General features: G+C 29.4%; 1 protein-coding gene across 1 annotated transcript in view; it reads left to right on the top strand.

Annotated features, from left to right (window-relative positions):
- Positions 1 to 341: 341 nt before the first annotated feature.
- Positions 342 to 21,988, top strand: part of LOC113376889 (plexin-B) — a 114,155-nt gene continuing 92,508 nt past the window's right edge. The window contains 1 exon segment of the mRNA XM_026616979.1: positions 342 to 415. The gene's annotated coding sequence lies outside the window, so the exon portion shown is untranslated.

Here is a 21,988-nt window from a genome sequence, read left to right as displayed (position 1 = left end):
GGTTAAATTTATCAGACTGATGCAATATTTCAAATTGTGTTAGCTAAACTTTTCGTAAACATTATCTCATATTACATTTATTCTTGATAAAAGTATGTTTATAATGTGAATCATGAGATAACACGCTATTTTGTATACGATGTTTGCATTTGTTTGATTACTTAACCGTTGCATAAATTTACATAAAAGCAGTTTATGTATATACCGATGAATTGCTATCTGTGAATTTTATCGTAATGTTTGCAATAGAATATATTCTGCTAGCTCAAGCAGAAATTTGTTTTTTTAAATATATTTGAACGATATTTTTTAATTTCAGAAATATTTTGCTGTTTGCATTCATTGGATAGATCGTATGGGAGCGGCCCGTAGCTACCTTGAAGGGAAAAGACTGATGGTGAAACTATTACACAAGGTTTGTTAATTAATGAAAAGTAGTTAAAGTTTACTAACTAAGAGTATTTCTTGGTTTTGTAATGCATCTCTATAAAGCAGATTCTATCGGAAAATGACAAGATGTATAAATATATCAGATATATATGTACAACTTGGGCCAACTTTTGATGAATACTTTTGTTTCTTTTCTGAACTGTAGGGGGGATAGCGTAGATTTGCAACATGGTTGTTCAGTCAAAAAACATTTTGTATTCAAATCATATACAATTTATACTTTTGGACAGTTACCTTTTCAACATGCTTACCATTTTGTGCTAGATTTTCTATCCAAAACTCATTTATGATAATGCAACATAAGATTTTACCCCGCGGATGAATTTGCATCTGTCGTTGTCAACATTTACTTCCGCGGATTTAGAGACTTAAAACGGAGAACGAATTGCATAGGACTTAACATCGTAAGAGCAGTAGAAAATATTTCGAGAAGTAATAGTTAGAGAAATGTCAGATACGTGTATGCTGATTAGCATCCCCAAGGATGGGTGATCCATGATAACTTATCTTTTCACAAGCTTCCATGCTGTCGGTATAAATGAACTCCCATAGGTTGACTGAGGAAGTTAATCTTCTGCTTAACTTGGCATAACTCATATCTGACATATATGTTGTCGTAATGCTACTTTAGTATAAAAATTTTTATTGATCAAAAGGATTTAAAAAAAGTATAAATTATCTATTTGGAAAAGTCATTATCTCTCAGTGAAATTGTATGTTCAAGGGGCAAAAAGGGTATTAAACATTGACGCTTCACATTAAAATACACTTTAATCATAATGCACTGTTTATCCGTGATTATTAAAGTCAGAATTCGTAATGTAGATAAATATTATGCAAAACTGCATTGTACATATACTAATTGTTTTATTATGAAAATTTTAGCATTTTAGACAAATTTAAGAGAATTCTGACTTTAATAATCACGGATATATAGTTTGAGTTCAAAAACATATATTTCATTAAACAAAGTGTTGAATATTACATAGTGTGATTGGTATATGATTTGCTACCCTTAGGTATTATATAGAAACAATATAAATTATTAAAATTGATGTATTACGGTACATTGTTGATCCACCAAGATACTCTAAAATCAATATATTTATTTAAACTATAAGGAGTCTGAGTCTTAGATTACCGATAGATGATTTCTATTTGTTTTTAACATCTTGACAAAAACCAGTATAAAATACCATAAGATATTGACCATATATTTACTCGCGCTAACGTTGCCTACACAGAATTTCAGTGAGCGGTGTAAAATGACAAAATTTATTACATATTCTTTTTTATATTCCAATAAACTTGCTGTAGACAAATATTTATTCCCTTTTTATGCCAAATAATGAGTTTATTCTAAGTGTGTAAAACAGAGTTGTTATTTTAATGAACTGAATTTGATATTGCATCCTTGAAACAGCCATATGAATTAAGTTGAGAAAGGCGGAATTTTAATGCCGTTATTTTGACAGACAAAATCTTGTTTCTTTTAATCGGATTATAAGCTGACAAAATAAAAGATTAATTTATTTTTATCGAATTTTTGTTCGTGTTAATTTTTTTGCGAAAAAAAACTAATCTGTATATCCATATATTCGTTGACATCTTGAATCTGTCTTTGGGAAAAAAGAAGTGTGAGTTTCTTTTGTTGTTTCTGCTATTAATCTTTGTTTTGTAACGTCTTTCTTTCATTTTATATTTTTTATCTGATAATAAATATAGCAGATTTCTATTTTACTATTCTCCAATTTGTTTACTGCAAAGACTTGATTCCTTACTCGTGTACGTTATAAGGGAAATTTGAAGCGTTCTTGGAAGGAGTTTACCTGTTCAATCAAAAACGTCAATCTGATACTTCACCTTAACTCTTCTTGTTAGAGCTATGGGATTTCAATTCCAAGAGTTTCTATATTTGATACCCGTCTTGGGTAGCCTGAAACCAAGCAGTAATATCATCGGTTTTCATTAGGAAATATGGATAGTAAAGTATTTTCAAGTGAAAATCGCCTGGCATTTCTGCATCGATTAAAAATTAGTCAACATTAGAGAAAATGTAATAATAATAGAGATAGGGGAACTGTTATAAGACCTGCTTATCACAACTGCTCATAAGACCTTTAATTTCTGATCGCTGTTCAAATAATAATAATAAGAGAAAACTCATGCATGAATGTTTTCAACTATGGTACATGTAACAGTTACAAAAAATTGCAAAAAAAATTTGATTGGCTTCTCTGTCCTCCGCTCGACTGTGTTTTGTCTCATCGCAATCACAATTTTTTAAGAATGCATTGTTTTGGTCCTAAGTTTTAAGTTTTCTTGTTAATAATTAGGACTATAATATTATGGTTTTTGGGAAATGTAAAACTTTGCATCAAATTGCTTAAAAATAGTGGTAAGGCATCTATGAAAATTAAATTTGAGACCAAATTTATAAATTAAGTACAGTAACTATAATTTGTATTACGTACTAAGAAAATCATGGATTTAATAATTTAGTAGGTACACAATAAAAATGTTCCTTTGTTTATATTTTCTCTATATATTAGCTAATGTGAAAATTTGTCACATGTCGTTTTTCCCACAATTCCCAGATTAAATATTTGCGTCGACAATTTTTTCAATTTCAGGCACATATTTCACCTAAATACGAGAACATCAGTCATACACAGCGCGACTTATGCAAATGAACTGTGTGTGCAAAACACCCCGTCTCGCAAAATTAATCATATTGCAACACCAATGAAATATTATGCATGGGCAATAGAGCCGATTATGGGAACTAGAACAAGAGTCGAGGTATTTGTATGTAAACAAATGCAATGATGCGTGAATGTGATAAAAATACAATTTATATAGCTGTCGAAAAGAAACGTGATGTAACGGTACAAGGAGTACAAAGATCTTTTTCATTTGATGAACAAAGCGTTTTTTATTATACATCTTCTGAGTATTTTGTTTAAATCGGTGTGCTTGTCGGATCTGATCTTGTTTCTTTTTTTTGATGCATTATAAAAGTACCACATACAAAAAGTTAGATTTTATGTGTCGAATCGCATATTTGCTTCATTTGATTCGGAATGAATACATTGATCATATTTGAGTTTTTTTTCAATAACACGTGAAATCGCAAATAGCTTGCACGAATAAATAAAATACTCCAATTTTAAAAAAGTATAATATTTGTTATTCAATTATAATGTTAATTAAATATATCCTAAAATTCACTAATTACTTTAGCAACAATATATTATAAAATAAATTAAATAATGTATTGTACTATTTCTGCAAATATGCACAAATGTTCTAATTTTGAAATATAGATCCAGTTAAATTCAGATTCTTGGTCGTATATTGTTTTGAATTATTAGGAAGTGCATGTAGTATAGTAGATTTCTTGCACTATTTTAATTTATTATTCATAATGGGCTCTCTCATTGGTAAATGGGTAGAGTGACTATACCTGAATCAGAGGCCCCGGATTCGATCCCGCTGTCAAGCAGTAGTAACATAGGTTTTCACTTGGAAATATGGTTCCAAAAGAAAATAGCCCTGATACGGCGTTGCTGTGTCAATTGTAATAATAAAAATCATCACATAGAAATGATCAGGAACAACTGTTTGGGTTGCCATCTCTAAAAACCAAACGTAGTTTGCAAGAAATTCATCACAGCAGCTCATAGGACTCTTAAGTTCTGATCGCTGTTCAAATAAGTATTAAAAGAAATCGAGTTGAATTTAAATTTTTGGCCATTTATTATTTTGGATTATTAGGAAGTGCGTGTAGTACGTTTTTCGAACTAAGATTTTTGATTTTTTGTCCATAATACTATTAACAGCAATCAGAATTTAATAGTTTTTTAAGCTTCTTGTGATGGCTGCTTAAGGACGTTGCTTTCTAGATGACAACACAACGGTTGACCAGTCTCATTTTGATGAATCTGTTATTAGAATAACTTTCATACTGATGACTTGTTTATTCGATGCAACGATGGCGGTAAGGCTTATTTTCACTTGGAAATGTATTGCTATCTATATTTCCAAGTAAAAACCGATGTCACTAGCTACTAGTTGACATCGGGTATTTCGAGGTGGGTATCGAAACTGGAACTTCTGATTGAAAGCTCATAGCTCTAACCACTAATATAAGGAGAAGCTCTTGTGCGAATAAATAAATAAAAAATAATTCAAGTAATGCGCACAATTAAACCGAACGTTCTCTATTGTCGCTGTTTAAGAACAATTTGGAATAACATTGTGCTTTGTGTAAACAGTCGGACCTCAAATATTGAAGTTCTACAGAATTGCGAAATTTTGCATTTTGTTTGAGATTGCGAGACGGTTTGGCGCAGCATTCCCAAAACCGGTATTGTTCTTGCATTTATACCATATGTATATTACATTATTTCGTGCTATTGTCAACTGTGTACATTTCGCGTTTTGTTGCTTGTACGGTTACGGACAAATATATTCATATCCCTGAATTGTAACTCAACTGAATAATTGAAAGTGGCCTGGCGTATAATAGTTGCGTAAAACCATCTCGTTCGATATTTTATTTTAGTTTACGCATGCACAGACGCTGACCCAACAATTTGGACCGAGGTTTTAATCTAACTATAAAGATGATGGGTTGGTGGGATGCCGGTTTATAAGTGTTCGCTTTCCCTTTGTTTTTATTTTTCATTTGTACAATTCTTAAAAATTGACACGTGCTCGGAAACGTGTTGTAAGCTATCGCTCAAACCAACCATTGGTATTGATGTAGCTAAAAGCACAGCGGTTGCATCGTGAAATTAAAAAAAAAATTGAAATATTTATTGAAAAAAATCTTTGCTTTTGGCATTTTTTTATTTGTTCACTTACCTATGAGAACCTTTTTTTCTCAACTAACAGACATAAAGTTACGAAATCTTAACTGATAAAATGGAAATAATTTACATTGTAATTGTATTTAGTACATAGGAAAAATCGGGGATTAAAGATTCGCGGGTAAAAAGGTCCACGGCTATTATCTCAAAAACGAGCAAAGTTGAGAATTTTTTAACAACAATATTTGAAAGTAGAAGGAAAGAGATATGTAATTTGTCATCATCTTAAATCAAGTAACGTCGCTTTCAGAAGATAAATGGCCATGTTTGAACATCTATAACAAAATTATTTTCTTTCGTTGTTTGTTTTTTTGGTTGTGAGTACTGTTGTTTAGTTCACGAGACCTGAATATAATTTTTAAGTATGCGTTATTTAATTTTTTATAACATGTGTTTTAACTTTAAGTTAGATTAAACAAATATTTTTACATAACCTGTATAATGAGGGAACAAAACCAACTAAACCCTTACGCTGGCGAAGGTGTAAATAATAAAAAATAGTAAATAAAAATGACAATTTTGTCGAAAAAAACAATTTCACTAAAAATAAATTAATAGTTATTTCAACTCTGCTGAGATTCAAATTATAGACAGTGTTGTTATATTTATCAAAAATGTGCCTATAAAATTTATATATTTCTATATTTTGCATTGGTTGAATCTTGTAGCTAATATTCTGTGAAATCTCTCTAAAATTAAAAATAAATTATTGCTATAATGGACATATGACAAATTTTAGAAAAATAGTAAAAAAAAATATTTCTATAATTAGGAATTAAAGAATTTTATTGAACATGGTACAATAGTTTTTGTTTGATACGTGTTATGTGTCGTGATGTAGTTTATTTGGTTTAGACAGTATAATTATAATATTGGACCTTTGTGCCCCGCCCTACCCTATTTTATTTTCTGTAGGTACAATATTTGAAGAAAAATTTGTTTTTTCAATTTTTTATAGGCAGTGCCAATAATCTCCAAAAATAGTTTACAGGCGGATTAGTACATTTACATTTCAATGATTAACGGTTTTATATTTATTTATCCAAGTAATGTCAAGGAAATAAAGTAATTACGAATTAAAACGATAAGAATTTAAACTGAAGTTTATTTTTGATTCCGTTCTATTAATAATTGAAACTCATTATAAATAACTTATGGCACTAAAAGAAATTAATCGCTTCTTCTGTGAGATATGTCGATGAAATAGATTTTATGTGAAAGAATTTTTGTCGTACGTGTATAAGTGTAATATACGGTTTGGAATTCACGATTCATTAATGTCTAGACTGCTAGTTGTCGAAGTTCACACATTGCGCCTTATCCATTATCTTCTGACAAATGTCAATTTTTATAATAAATGAATTACTTTGTATGTTATCGAAGCAACATCAATCCATACCAGTCGACTCGAAGGTTTTATTCGAAGCATGAAACAGGAAAATTTTACAAAGGGATTTCATGGTAACGCGTGGTATTAATTTCTAAACAAAGGTAGACGGATTTTGTAATTTTCTCTCGATTAATTTGAACTCCGATTATGCAATAAACACTTAATGAAATAAGGAAAGGTGCCGTGAAAGGAGTGCTTATTTTGAAACTCGCGGTAATAGATAAATTAGTAATTATGAATATTCCACCGATGAACTTTATTTTTTCTTCGTTTTTGTTTGTTTTATTTTGCTATATTAAAAATATATATGTATATTATTTGAACAGCGATCACAATTCATGGGTTCTATAAGCTTTTGTGATTGACTTAACTACATGGGTTATATAGATGGCAATCCAAACGATTGTTTTATCTCTATGGGGTTAATTTTATTATTACAATGTCTGTAAGGGAAGGACTTTTTTAAACGTATTACTATACACATTTCCAAATGAAAGCCGATGTCACTGCTTGACATTAAGCTGGCTAAGGCGGGTATCGAACTCGGGACCTTTGATTAAAATGTCATAGCCTTCTAACCACTAATCAAGGGCTGAGCCCTTGCAACTATAAGGTAAAATTTTTACATAGATATAATACATTAAAATGTACAGCCCATGCTGAATTTTGTATTGCAGTAAAATCCGATTGTTTGAAAAGGCACCGACAAACAATTTGATAAATTTATTCAATTTAGCAATTACAAAAATTGTTATACATTATCAAAGATTGATAAATTTGAAACGAAATAAGATATTTAAAATTTAAAGTTAGTCCATAATAACAACGCAAGCCAAAATTTTATGATAGATCAATTTTATATTACCAGTCAAAAATGACGGAATTGCACACTTCTGTTTATTGCGTTGTCTGCGGGGCAGTAGCTATGACAATATTATGCAGGATGGTTTGCATGTCCAATCGAGACAAAAATATATTTTAATATCGTTAGAGATCCTATTGAAAAACTCATTTACTCTTTACGAGTTACCCCTATTATAGCCCGTAGGCTAGGGGCCCTAGCTTCCTTATTAGTTGGGTATGATGTTGTGATTTTTATTTATATTGCTGGAAATGAAGAAAACATCAAATAACTAATGAAAATTATTACTATTACTTATGCTTTAATTTAAAGACTCATAATGTCCTTTCTTCCTTTTATTATAACTACTCATCAAGAAAAATGCTAAACGTTTTTCCAATAGCATGTCTCATTATTTCTGTTGAATTTTTCAGTTATATTTTTTGTCGAACTACAAACGTATCGAACCGATTGATGTCCGCGACCGCGTATTTAGTATTTTGTCGCATTTTGAAAATCGATCATGGGAATCGAATTTTCTTATACGGGCTCTGTTCGCCCGTACGACGTGGAATGCGAAAGTTCTTGGTCGTCTAGTGGAATCCGTCGCGTCGCTTAGATTAGAGATGGTTAAAGTGTGTGCATGGGTATGGGTATGGGTATAGGTATGGGTATGGGTATGTATTTACGTGAGCTCGGCCCGATGTGATGTGAACCTCGCGAATGAGAGAAGACGGTCTAGCTTTCATTTTTTTCTACACTAGGCGCGAGTCAATATCTAACCGCGATGTGCGGCGGGCGCGACCAGGCGACCAGAAAAGCTGACCGAGTTGAATTGTTGCTATCATTTTCAATATTGCTCTGAATATGATTTGGTTTATTAAAATTCTTTTGTGGTAAACCAGTATTTGCGATATAATATTAGGTTGTCAAATATCTCCCTTCCGCTTTTTTTTGCTCTTGGTTTATAATACAAAAAGGCGGAAGGGAGATATTTGACAACCTATTATCAAATTGAGTTTTTTGTCGAGCGAATCTTAACTAATTTTCTCCTTCTAAATTCGTTGTTATTATTTAAATGAAAGATGCCTAAAAAATTGTGACATTTTTAGTAGAATTTGTCATCGAGTATATTTTCGGTTTATAAATTCGGTTTATATATTATACAATCATTTATTGACATGCGAGCCCGCCGTGATGTAATGGTTCCCACGTTTTTAGGTGAGCATAAAGTAGTTTCCGGTTCGATCCCAACCTCGTCCAGCTCGATATCGAGCGGTATGATATCAAATTTTCACAAGCGAGCCTTTCGAGGGCATTGCTGCAACAAATATACGCTAAAACTATTAGATATACAAAATATACAATATAAACCTGTAGAATAGGGCGAGGTAAAATAAGATGATCAGAGGATAAACAAGTGCAATATCTTATTTTTATTTTTAAAGAATTTTTACGAATTATTAGCTATTAGTCAACCAAAATATAAATTTTATAGATACATTTTTACAGAGATGACACTGTATATAACCTTAATCTGGTATTTCGTCAGAAATATTTACCTGCAGATTGGAATAACTTGTAAAATTGTTTTTTTTTAACTTAATTTACTGTCTTATTTACTATTTTCTATTGTTTACACCTTTGTCAGGGTAAAGGGCAGTTGGCCCTTTTTACAATCCCTCTCCCTTCCAGCGTATAACCTTTTGCTGTGGTTATATGAAAAAAACTGAGAAATCTAACTTAAAATTAACAATATATCTTACAAAACAATTAAATAAAGTATACACAAAAATCATATTAAGATGCGATTTGAATTACACTACATCTACAGTGCTCACAATTTGAAGTAGTAATGTGAAGTAGCTATAATATGATATTATCCTTAACATTAATATTAATTTGTTTGTAAAAAATAATATTAACTTAAATATTAATATTAATAATTCGGATGTTTGGATGTTTTATAAAATTTCAACATTTAGTAACAGAAGTAAGGCATTTTATTCTCATTGTCGTTACGTTTTTTTAACAATAAAATGAGAGCTATTTTATATAAAAATGCTCCGTGTTCGTACAAAAAACGTATGTACAATTTTAAGATTAATCAAATATGTTTTCAAATTTATCACTTTAGCAATGCCCTACTATATTGTATTGTGTCTGAAAATATGCACCAATGCACGTAATTTTGGCATTAGATCAAGGTAAATTAAAATTCTTGGCCATTCATTGTTTTTGGATTATTGGGAAGTTTGTGTAATATGGATGATTTTTTGCACTATTTTTGATTTTTTTCTGTAATAATATTAACAGCAATCAGAAATTAATAGTTCTACAAGCTTGTTGTGATGACTTTTTAATGATTTAGATTTATAAGATGATAAAGATCGGCCTCTTTAATACATTGAATTTTTGTCAGAATATCTCTAATACTTGGCTTGTTTATTGGATGCAGTAATGACGATTTTTTCTAAATTTTTATCAATAAAATAAAAATAAAACTTTTTTATATAAAAATGCTCAGTATTAGAACAATCTTCAATGGTGAACTAGTTTAAATTTTTTTTTTCTGTTTCGGAATCTTTTTTTTTCAAGACTAATGTTGTGGACGTTTTTCTCTAAATATGTATAGTGACTATTCGTATTTAACGGTTATTATTTAACATTTTAAAAACATACCATCATTGTTATCATTACGGAAGTAATTATATAATTAGAGAATTTAATTAATTTATTCCGTCTCTAAAATATTTCATGAATAGTCTACGCCATCGCCTGGATACGTACCCACTGCACATTACAATTATTGGCCTCTTCGTCATGCGAGCAGATGCTCGAGTTCTTATTCTTCGCTAGTTTCTTGACCGGGCGGCGCGGCATACGCGAAGAACCGGTTTACACGAGCGCCGACCACTGACAGCGCCCGCGTAACTTATGGCCACAGTTCGTAATAAATACACAATATACAAAATATACGTTCATATATAAATGTAATTACACACCAAGTATTTTGCATTTAGCCATTCGCTGCATTATAGTTGTTTTATTGTTTTTTTTTTTGTTTCACTACTTTACTCTTATTATAATAGGCTTATTAAACGCCGTTTGCATTTGTGTTACAAACTGAACGACAATATTGATAGTATTCTACGTCTAAAATAAAATAATGAATATATAATTTATTGCAATTGATAAAAAACCTTTTCCTAGATAAATTTATTAATTTTTTGTAACGATATTGAGATAAAGTTTCTCAAAGTGTAATAAATGTAATAGACAAAGATACTAATTTAAAATTAATTTGTAACGAATAAATCTTTTCTTGCTTAGTAATATTAGACAAAATATAAATCTCATAAATAAAATTTAAATTTAATATAGTCTACTCATAAAATAAAATTATATAACTTACTGTAAACTAAAACTGTGTAAGAAACTTATCTAATTTACTTACTTAATTATAAATAATGAATACTGTAGAGCTGGGCTTAAAGGTTCATGGGTAAAAAGGCCCACCAACGATATCTCAAAAAAAGTTCAGTTAGGTATTTTTTAATAACAATATTTGAAAGTAGAGGCCAAAAGATGTATAACCAGCTATCATCTTGATTCTTACGACGTCGCTATTAGAGATAAATGGCAATTTTAATAACAACAGTATTTATTTGGTTAGTCATTTTTGCAGAGAACACTGTTGTTTAGTTCATGAGGCATTATTATAATTTCTAAGTATATGTCATTCAATTGACATGCAGTGTTATTTTTAAGTTAGATTCAACAGTTGTTTATATAACCTCTATAAAAACTAACATGTGGGTGGGTTAAAAAGGACCAACTGAATCTTTACCTTAGCAAATGTGTAAACAATAAAAATATAGTAAATAGAGTAAATTAAGTTTAAAAAGAAATTTTACGAGAGATGAATTAAATAGTTACTCTAACTTTGATGATGAATATTTCTGATGAAATACCAGATCAAAGTTATTATTAAGTATAGTTATTATAGATAAAATACCAGTTTACCCTCTGACAGCAGACAACTGGGACAGATGACAAATTTTAGAAAAGTAGTAAAAAAATACATTTTTATAATTAGGAATTAACTGGGAATTTTACTGAACATACTGAACGTGTTACGTGTTGTATTACAACCAAATGTAGTTCATTTGGGTTATTATACAGTATAACTACTTAAAGTCAAATTGGGCCCTTCATGTCCCGACCTACTACCTATTCATGTCCCGACCTTCAGATCTATTGGGAAATATCTATCAGTAATATATTGGTGTGAAAATCAATCAATATCAACAAATATAATTTACGAACACAAAAATTGGTATAAAGAAATATATCGTGATTAATAAAGTTTTTTCTGGTTTTGTACTATATATGCGTTATAATATTTTTATAATTCAAGTACATATTTCTATCAATATAATCATGTTGTTGGTACTATTTGCCCAATTTCTGAGATATCAGAACAACATTTAGATTTTTTTTGATAACTTTATTAGAACTAGTTTATTTTAAATATTTGTCATTGTTTTATAGATCAACTTTATTATAATTTGCTTACTTACATTCATGGAGTTATTTACAAGCGGTCAGTACGTAATTAAATTTTATTTTGATTCGATTTTATTATGCATTAATATAAATTAATTAACGATTAAATGAGTTTAATGAATGTTAGTCTATTTATAATTAATAGACAATGCAGAAAAATCAACATAGGTATCGAATAAATAATTAATTTCGAACAGAAATCAAATATTAAAAATCGTTTTAATATAATACTGAAAGTAGAGTGCTACATGTGAACGTTTCCGTTTTTAACAATTATCAATTTTTTTCAACGTATGATCAATTGAAAATTGCAATCATTTTAAAATGGTTGTATGTATTGTAACTATTATAGTAGTGTTGTACCAAAAAGTATATACCGATATATACCATCCATTGATAAATTAATGGAAACCCTATGATGGAAATGTTTGATTTGTAATAATTGAAAAATTGAATAAAAAGAATGTTTTTATATATCAGTAATATGATGTGATGCCATTGAATTGCTGGGGAAACGAAAAATTATTCCTCCCACAGCGATGTTCATGTAGGTACCGCAAGAATATCGCACGGCGTATTTCTTCTAAAACCCAAGCAAGTTACATCAGCACTATTTGCGGTTTAAGAATTATCTGGAGCACTACACACCACAAAATGTACTTGTTTTTATTATTTTTTTATTCATGTGATTGTTCTGATATTATGTTCGAGATCTCACAATACCTCCATTCTAGCGGCATGACAAACGCTCGCCAAATTGGTTGTATTCCGTTTTTTCTCCACAATTCATTCATTCAGATCGAAATTTTTATTAAAAGATTATTTATGATTGAATTCCTTTTGGTAGTTTTATTTCTCACTTTTTCAATCTGTGATATTTTCAATATCGCATAAGAACCTCTTATTGAATGCCACGCTATCAAAATAAAAAGAGCAATTTAATTTTTCTTGTTTAGTTGCACAGTTTATTCACATTTATAGGTAGGGTAATTAAATTAATAGTTATGCCAACTCTGCTGATGAATATTGCTGATGGAATACCAGACCAAGATTATATAGTGTTTTCCTTGTAAAAAATGTGCTCGTGAAATTTATATGTTGCATTGGTTGAGTATTGTAGCTATTATTTCGTAAAAATCCTTTAAAATTAGAAATATGACATTGGATCAGTTTGCCACCTAGCTGTTTTATTTTACTCAGCCCATGGGGTAAAAGCAACCAGGTGACAAATTTTTGAAAAATAGAAGAAAAAACGTATTTGTACAATGATGAATTAGTTGGTTTTTACTGAATATAGTCAGATAGTTGTTTGTTTGATCTGTGGTATTTGTAGTGATGTAATTGGTTTGCTTTTCACAATATAATTGCTCAAAGTCAAATTGGACCTGTGTGCGCCGCCCTACCCAATTTGAGATTATTTCACAATTACATTCATTTACATTTTATATGATATATGATATTGTATAATTAGTAATCGACGACTGCTGAATTTAGTTATTTTATATTAATTTTCATGATGATTTTTATTTATTCCGCCCCCTCTAGTTGTTTTACATAACCAAGTAATACTATTTCTACCCGTGCTTTACAATTCAGTGTTTTAATAACTGCATACGCAGCAATTTACCTTCAATTAAATCATAATTTCATTGCACTCATCGTTAAAGCGTTCCGGACTATTTACGCATAGGTTCAAATTGATGCATACATTTTGAAGCACTCGGCATATAAAAATCTACATATTACAACAAGCATTTATGGATTCATATCGCGAAACAGCTTTTTTATAATAGTATGTACTTTCAATTATGCTACACTATCAAATTTCATTAGTATTCATATTCTGTATGTAGAAAGACACGAGTTTAACGCCACTCTCATGCGCACGCACATGCCAAATAGAAAAATGATGCACCGATATGATACGTCGAGTGTGAAACAAATGAAATAATAGCTCAAATAACATCAACGAATTTAGCACTTAACAAACGATATCGACCCACATAAATTCATTTTCATCGAATGTACTATTATACATTGTAATTTTTTTTATTGTTTTTCTTTGGAACGGCAAACAAAACTAAAGAGTTCTATTAGTTTTCGGAAACTAGTGGTTGTCTTATCTATTTTAATATTTTCTATTAGCCCAATGTAATAGTAGTATAGTGCATCTTTAATTTTGATGCAATTTTTAAAGGTATCTATCAACAATTTTTTTTAATAGTTTTCAAAATACTTTTCAAATTCAAAAATCATGCTTGGATCGTGCTATGATGAAATTGTTTCTGACCTTATCGTTAGGATATTTTAGGCAACCTCCAGACAGTCACCTTTATGAAAGATTTTATTGAGACGTTACAAATTTAGTTCAAATTTCAATAATTCAAATACTATAAACTATGTAAATTGTTGCCAAATGACCCAACGGTCGAAGGCCATAATAAAAAAAAAATCAAATATTTCGCAGATTTACTTTTTTTAATTGTGATTTTATGTAAACGAATCCTTAAATTATGTAAATATCTATATGAAATAAAGTATGCATGGTTTCTGTAGTTTCAATTAAAGAAATCCACAAATTAACACTTGTCTTCATTGAATTATGTTACTTTTCATAATTATTAATAATAATTTATTTTTCTTGTTTCAGGTGAGTTCAAACAAATTTATGGCGTGATATCAATAACATTATTCCCGACAGGTAAAAAAATAATATTTATAAAATGTTCAAACCAAACTCTCAAACTTTACTTTATATTTTGAAGTGAAAATAGTAATGCTTAATACCAGGTGGTCGAAATTGCGAATTTAATATCATTAAAATTTTGTTATCTTCGGAAGTCAATGCTGTCTTAATAATCGTCAAATCCCTCTGCGTTAAGTGTCGACGTCAAATTTGTTCGAAGATGATCGGAAACACGTTGCATTTAATAATGTGAAGACCGAAGAAAAACTTGGAAGTAGAAAATTACTTTAATGCAGTTAGGCTATAGTTTCAAAATCATTTTGTTGTTCCTTACATAAAAACATATGTTAAACCTGATTTTAAAAATTTGACAATTCCATTACACTTGAGGAAAACTTCTCAACAATATTTCAAATTTTTATAGTAACTATATATTCAAGCTTTGTTACATTTACAACCAAGCTTATTGCGCGATATAACGACCGGCTTATCATATAAGAAATGGAAAACAAATAAAACTCTTTTATTTTTATTATATTTGAACAGCAATCAGAACTAAGTGTTCTATAAGCTGTCGTGATATCTACTTTTTTTACCAAGCTATTAGGAGACAATTTTATGGCCGGGGGCTATTTTTATTTGGAAATATATTTTGAAAATTCTTGAAACTTTTACTTTTGAGATTTTCATTTACATTCATCAGTGTTAATAATTGATTATTTTATGAAATAGATTCTTTTGCGTTTTTTTTTTGCGTTTTACTATATTCTCGCTTATTCTACTCTAACAATTTATGAGGCATCAGGGATCCGTTGGTGTTGTAAAGTTAAACAAGTTTGATGTGCGTGATTGCCTTCTTTATAATAACACATCAATGTCGTTAAATTGTATATGAGATTTATTTTCAAGCTAATGCTGTATAATAAAAGTGGGTACCACCATAATTTAATTAAAAACGATAAGCGATATTAAATATATGAAGATTACTAATATTTACATTGGCCTAATTTTCATTTTTTGGCCCCCTTGCATTCAAACCCTAACCGCAATTTATCTGTCAAATTGAATACTTGATAGTGAATTATAAATATAAATTTAAAATGTAAGGGTTATTTTTTGTATTTTATATTTATTTAAAAGGGGGACCCTAATTTTTTGACTTGATTTTGTGATTAATGTATTTCATATTTGTTGGGGTAATACTATAAGTTTAATAATAACAGATCATTTTTCATTAAATATCAATTATTATTAATCATTTTTATGTATAATGTTAGTTATAGTGTGCTCAAAAATGATTATTATTACAAATAGTATTAAAGTTTTTAATTAAGTTGTACTATTTAAACAAATAACATTTTCAAAATAACGAATTTGTACTTGTGAGAGGTAATGAATATTTGTGAGACGGTTAACAGAACTTTATCGAGTTTTGAACTTAATAATAAATAAACTGATTTCTTGGAAATCATGAGCGTGCGTAGTCATTATCTTTACTTAATTTCTTTCTCTTGATTAATTCGTTTAATTGCAATTATATAGTACCTTAATCTGTCCATCTGACCGTTTAAATTTTCGTATATCAGAATGTTTATATCTAAATATGTTCAACGTTCAACAAAATTTGGTAAAATAAAGAGTTATGGAAATGGTCGAATATATGTTGAAAGTTGTCATCCATCTATTTGTTTGATAATTTCTTTTCAACTATGAGCTATTAGATATATTCGGTTTCTAAATTATAAATAAACTACTAAATTTGTTATTTTTACCTAACCTCCATTACTACCAAAAACGTTTTCTAACAATAAAAAAAATTATATACGAACATCGAACATAGTTTTACCCTTCAAATCTGCAGAAAATGAGGAAATCTTTTTTAAAATATTTATTTTTAATGATTGATTTCATGACTAATAGATAAATTTTTGCTACTATAGACAATTGCTATACCCATTAACAAATACATACGTAAGCCATATGTATCATTCATACGAAATATTCATAAATACTTCAAAATTTAATGTTTCATCATAATTTGTCTTTGAAAAGTCATACTGTTATAGTATGTATTTAATATCGTGAGAGTAATTTATTACAATTCTTTGTGAGTGCGATTTGAAAACACGCATTTTTTTAATATAAGTTGTTTTAACGCAATGTAAGTTGCCTTTAAATAAAAATTATTGCGATAGCATGCTTTTTAAAATTACTAATTATCAAAATTCACTATTGTAGAAAAATTTAAGTGTTGACCAGATTTTGGTATGAAATCAATGTTAGTTGTGATATATACACTAGCATAATATATATATTTTTTAGATTATACGATATGTTTATGAAGTCGTTTATTAAATCATAAAAATAATCCATGTTTGTTGCTAAAATTTAAAGCTTTTTTTTCAAATTATTCAATCCTGAAAATAATTGCGCAGGTGTCGGTTATTGCTGGAGTGAGTGAGTTAACTTTATGATTATAAAAAAGTGTTCTGAATAAAATTATACATATAGATTGATAGATAAAGAAGATTTATTTCCATGCAGTAAAACTTATATGGATGTAACGGTTAAGAGGTATAACGTGTGACTTATATAAAACTAATAAATATTGGTTTTTTATACAATAATTGTAGAGCAAATTGTTTGAGGAATTGATAGTAAGATTGATTGTAACTTAGTACGGAATATCCTAACAATAAGATATTTTTTTAGAAATAGCTAGTTATAAAAATGCATAAAATCCCATATACAGTTGATATTCTTTAAAAAAAACGGTGAAGACCTCACAGACCTTGTCAGCATGACGTATGTTGATCAACAACAATGTATTAATGTTTTTACTTCTAAACCCATAATCACAGACTGACACATAATTAAATTTTAAATTTAATAATGTGTCGTAAATCATGAAGTTCATAAAATATCCTGTTCTCCGATGATAGTGAATTTTATACAGTCGTTTCTAAGAATATTGCAATTTTTATAATGTCATAAAGTTGTTAAAAATAAATTCTTGTAAGATGAATGTAACCGATTTTTCAAACCCAACTGTATTATAATCTGGAGTTTTTACGACTTGTTTAGTCATTATTTTTTGTTGGTACTGTATTATTTATTATTTATTTTTAGAAATAATATGAACTGGATATGATATATAGTTAATCGTATATTATATTCTTAAAAGTATATATAGTTCATAATATGAACTTTATATATAAACACTTTATATAAAACATATATGAACTTCATATACACGTAATGTAATTGCTGATAAATACACAAAGTTTTAATATTAAAATTAAGCTTTTTCGAACCGAAACGGTAATTTAACTTTCACATATTTAATGTTTGAATGAAACTTTTGTTTTGTGCATTCAGACTACATTTTTTAAGTTCTATTATGCAAAGTGGAAAATGTGATTACACGGGATGAGTGTATGAAAATGATTTTGATAATCTTTCGGAGCGATTTTACGACTGTGCATTAATGATGAGCGTTAAATATTTAATAGCAACAATATGCTGAATTTATAGCCCGACGTAGGTGGACAATATGGATTCATCGCCATAAAACACTTGATTGGTATTTGTACTTACATGACAAATTATTCGCGTTATTCTAATCTTGCAGTCCTTTATCATTTGCTGTAAACATTTTCTAATTGCTGAACATTATATACAAATATAAACCGAATTATTGTGGCGTTTTTTTATCATTGAAAGTGTTAAGACCCGATTACGATTTTGTGAGAAGTTCGAGAGGATGCTGCGAAACTCTTTTAAAATTTGACTTACACGATCGCGAATTGCTTCTGTATAAGACAGTAGTAAGAAATTGGTATTGATTTGATTTATTCATATTGATATTGGCATTATCTAAATATTTGTTACCTTTCGATTATCGTCAAAACTGTTTAAAATAAGAGGTTTTGGTCTCGTAAGAGCTTTAGCCACATACATTATTATTTTTATTTTGAATCCTATACTATTTGACGTTCCACATATTAAAAGAAAATTCACATTCTATTCTATTTAATTATTTATTCATAAGCAAGCCGTAATCAATAATAATAAATATCATTTTAAACTTTTGTCAATCCTCTATTAAATTTTTACATACTTTTTGGCAAATTTTATTACAAGGATTCCTCATATTCACTCGATGTATTGAATTCTTCCGTGAATTGACGCTACTTGACGCTACAGGATTTTAATCAGAGGTTCTGGTTCGATACTTGTCTCTAGCAGCCTTAAATCAAGCAGTAGTAAAATTGGTTTTTACTTGCAAATAAAGATAAATCGGTTTCAAGTGAAAAAGGCCCTTCTCGATATTGCTATATCAATATCAAAATTTATCAGTATTATAGAAATTTTAATAATAAAATTTAGCACATACGGATAGGACAACCGTTTGGGTTACCTTCTGAAAAAGCGATGTAGTTAGTTAAGTCATTATAACACAGTTCAAATAAAAATAAAAATAAAAATACAATTTGGTATAATATTTTACCATATTAAATGGGTATTAACAACACAATATTGTATATAAACTGCCAGGATCTGGGTACTTCATTCTTGTATCGTAATCTATAAATTCTCTATATTTAGGGACCGTAAAATAGACCAATGTTATGACAAGGCTATGTTATCCAGCGCTTTTCATATTTTATTTGCTTTGTGATCAAGCGTTTTACACATATAATGTAACTTCATTCATATGTTATTATGGCACATCACAAAGATGTAGTTATGATAAGAAGTGCGTATGATGTCTGTACGTTTTCGAGGTTAGGTTTTCTATCTTAACCAAAAAGTTACTAGATGCCATATTTTTAGAGAGTTGTAATTATTAAATGAAATAAAAATAATAAAAAAGGTTTTCTATCTAAAACGCCTGACTACACAGCAACCACGTAGCATTTATACAGTATTTAGTACCATTTTGTATGAGAAGCACTACATAACAAAGCCTTGCCATAACATTGGTATATTTTACGGCAGAATCGGTCTCTTAATTCTTGTTTTAGCTTGTTAAACGCATATTCGATCTACTATATCTATAAAGTAGTTCTTCAAATTTTGTTTATTATACAACAAATCTTAATAAAATAACATTTAAATATAATTTCTGTCTTATTAATATCTGGTCATAGGAATTTTAATTTTAAATTTCATTATTCTATTTTCATTGTATTGATGGCATGGGAGTAAACTGTATGTTTTACAACGGCCAATTACATGAGATCGTCTTAATGAATTGTATTAAAATTACTCTTTATATCGAAGCACTATACAAAACACGAAGCCTATTATTTTCTATGCGTTCACATACAGGCCTCATTCTCGGCTCTTTGCTACCCAGCAGCTTATAGTTTTAATCTGATGTAATGGAATTTAAATCGTCTCCAGTCAAATTCGTTAAAGGCTATTCTTAATTCTATAATTATCTACGCATGATTTTTTTTTCAACGCGCTTGCACTCTTGATGGTTGCATTGTAGTAATTTTGAAGGTAGAAATATTTATACACACGTTCTATTGTGTTACACCGGTGTAAAATGATATTTGATTAGGGTGCTGGGCCCGTGATGGTACCTGTTTCTCAAAGGTGTATTCTCTAACACGAAAATCAGGAAGGATAGGAATACAACATAACTTTTGCAAAGTGCTACTTTATCTCTCGACCAGACCTATTACTCTTTGTACATTTATGTGTTTTTAAAATCTTGCATAAACTGTAAATTTTACGTAAGTACATTTATATTTGCACACGAAAAAGGCGAGGTGCATTGCATCATTGTGTCAAGTTTAAGGGAACGTGAAGAAAGTCTTGCGGATGTTATTTCGACCAGATGTAGTTTGTTTAGATTATGGTTATGGTTATCGATTATACACTGGTTCAATTATTTTATAAGGCATGTTGTTCTTTTTAAGTTATATTCAAGATTTTTTTTATATACCTTTAGAATACTTAAACAAACTCTAGAATAGCTTACATGCTTACATGTGATTGGGGTAAAAAGGAGCAACTAAACCAACAAAAATAAAAAAATATAAATAAAAAAAACATAAGTTAAAAAAAGAGTTTCACAAGATATAAAATGAATTATTATTTATTCTAACTCTGATAATGAATTCTTAACAAGTTTTATTTATATTATTTTTGAATTAATGACAAAGATTCATACGAAGTTTATATGCAGTTATGATCTTTGTTAAAAATGCCCCCATGAAATATGTATTTCAAGTTGTATTTGACTTATTTGTAATAACTGTCTATCAAGAAACAGTCAGTCTGATTGTGATAGACTAAACATTACGTTTAATAATATATATTTAGATTGTAATTTTTAATTTTGTTGCATCTTAAATAGTGTAGCTAGTATTTCTTAAATCCTCTTTAAAATTAAATATAAAATGGTGGATCTCTTCGTCCTCTGACTATCCCTTTCTACCCCGTCTATGGGGTAAAATGGACCTGGGTATAATTTTTTGAAAAATAGCAAAAAACATTTCTCCAATAATGATATAGCTGGTAATTTTACTAAACACAGTTGTTTGATATTGTTATGTAGTTTGGTTTGGTTTGAATTGCATTTCACAATTGCGGAAGTCAAATTGGATCTTTGTGCCCCGCTCTACCCTTTCGTGCCTATTTGATTTATTTTATTATTAAAATTTGTCTAAAATTGATGGTTATTCTGAGGCAGTAACGCCGTCAAAGGCTATTTTCGCCGACAAACATATCATCTATATTTTCAAGTGAAACTTGATATCACTACTCAGTAGTGACTACTGCTTGATATCAGTCTGGCTGGGGTGAGTGTAGATCGTGGGACCATCTGTATGAAATGACAAAGATTTTTATCACAGATTCACAGGGAAGTCTTACGAAACAAAATGTATTCAAGAGAAAACAAATGGTATTCAAACGCACTAGCCTCTCCGTTTACTTTTGACTATCGGATATTATACAATAGTTAAAATATTTACTTTAATCTGACATTCACGATAAAATTTGCGCCCATTCACCAATATTGATTTAAATGTCATAAGTGTTCATTAAGTTGTTTCATGAAATATTTTTTTGAAAGTATACTGATCGGATTATCACAACTAATTTTTTTAATAACACACTGATTTCTCACATTAATTTGAAACATTTAAATCAATCAATCG

The sequence above is a fragment of the Ctenocephalides felis genome, unplaced genomic scaffold (genome assembly GCF_003426905.1).
Source record: "Ctenocephalides felis isolate EL2017-DRISC unplaced genomic scaffold, ASM342690v1 CF-g0.4_SCAFFOLD_01886, whole genome shotgun sequence".
Classification (NCBI taxonomy): Eukaryota; Metazoa; Arthropoda; class Insecta; order Siphonaptera; family Pulicidae; genus Ctenocephalides; species Ctenocephalides felis.
Note: the sequence above shows the minus strand (reverse complement) of the source record. Positions and strands in the feature narration are given on the sequence as shown.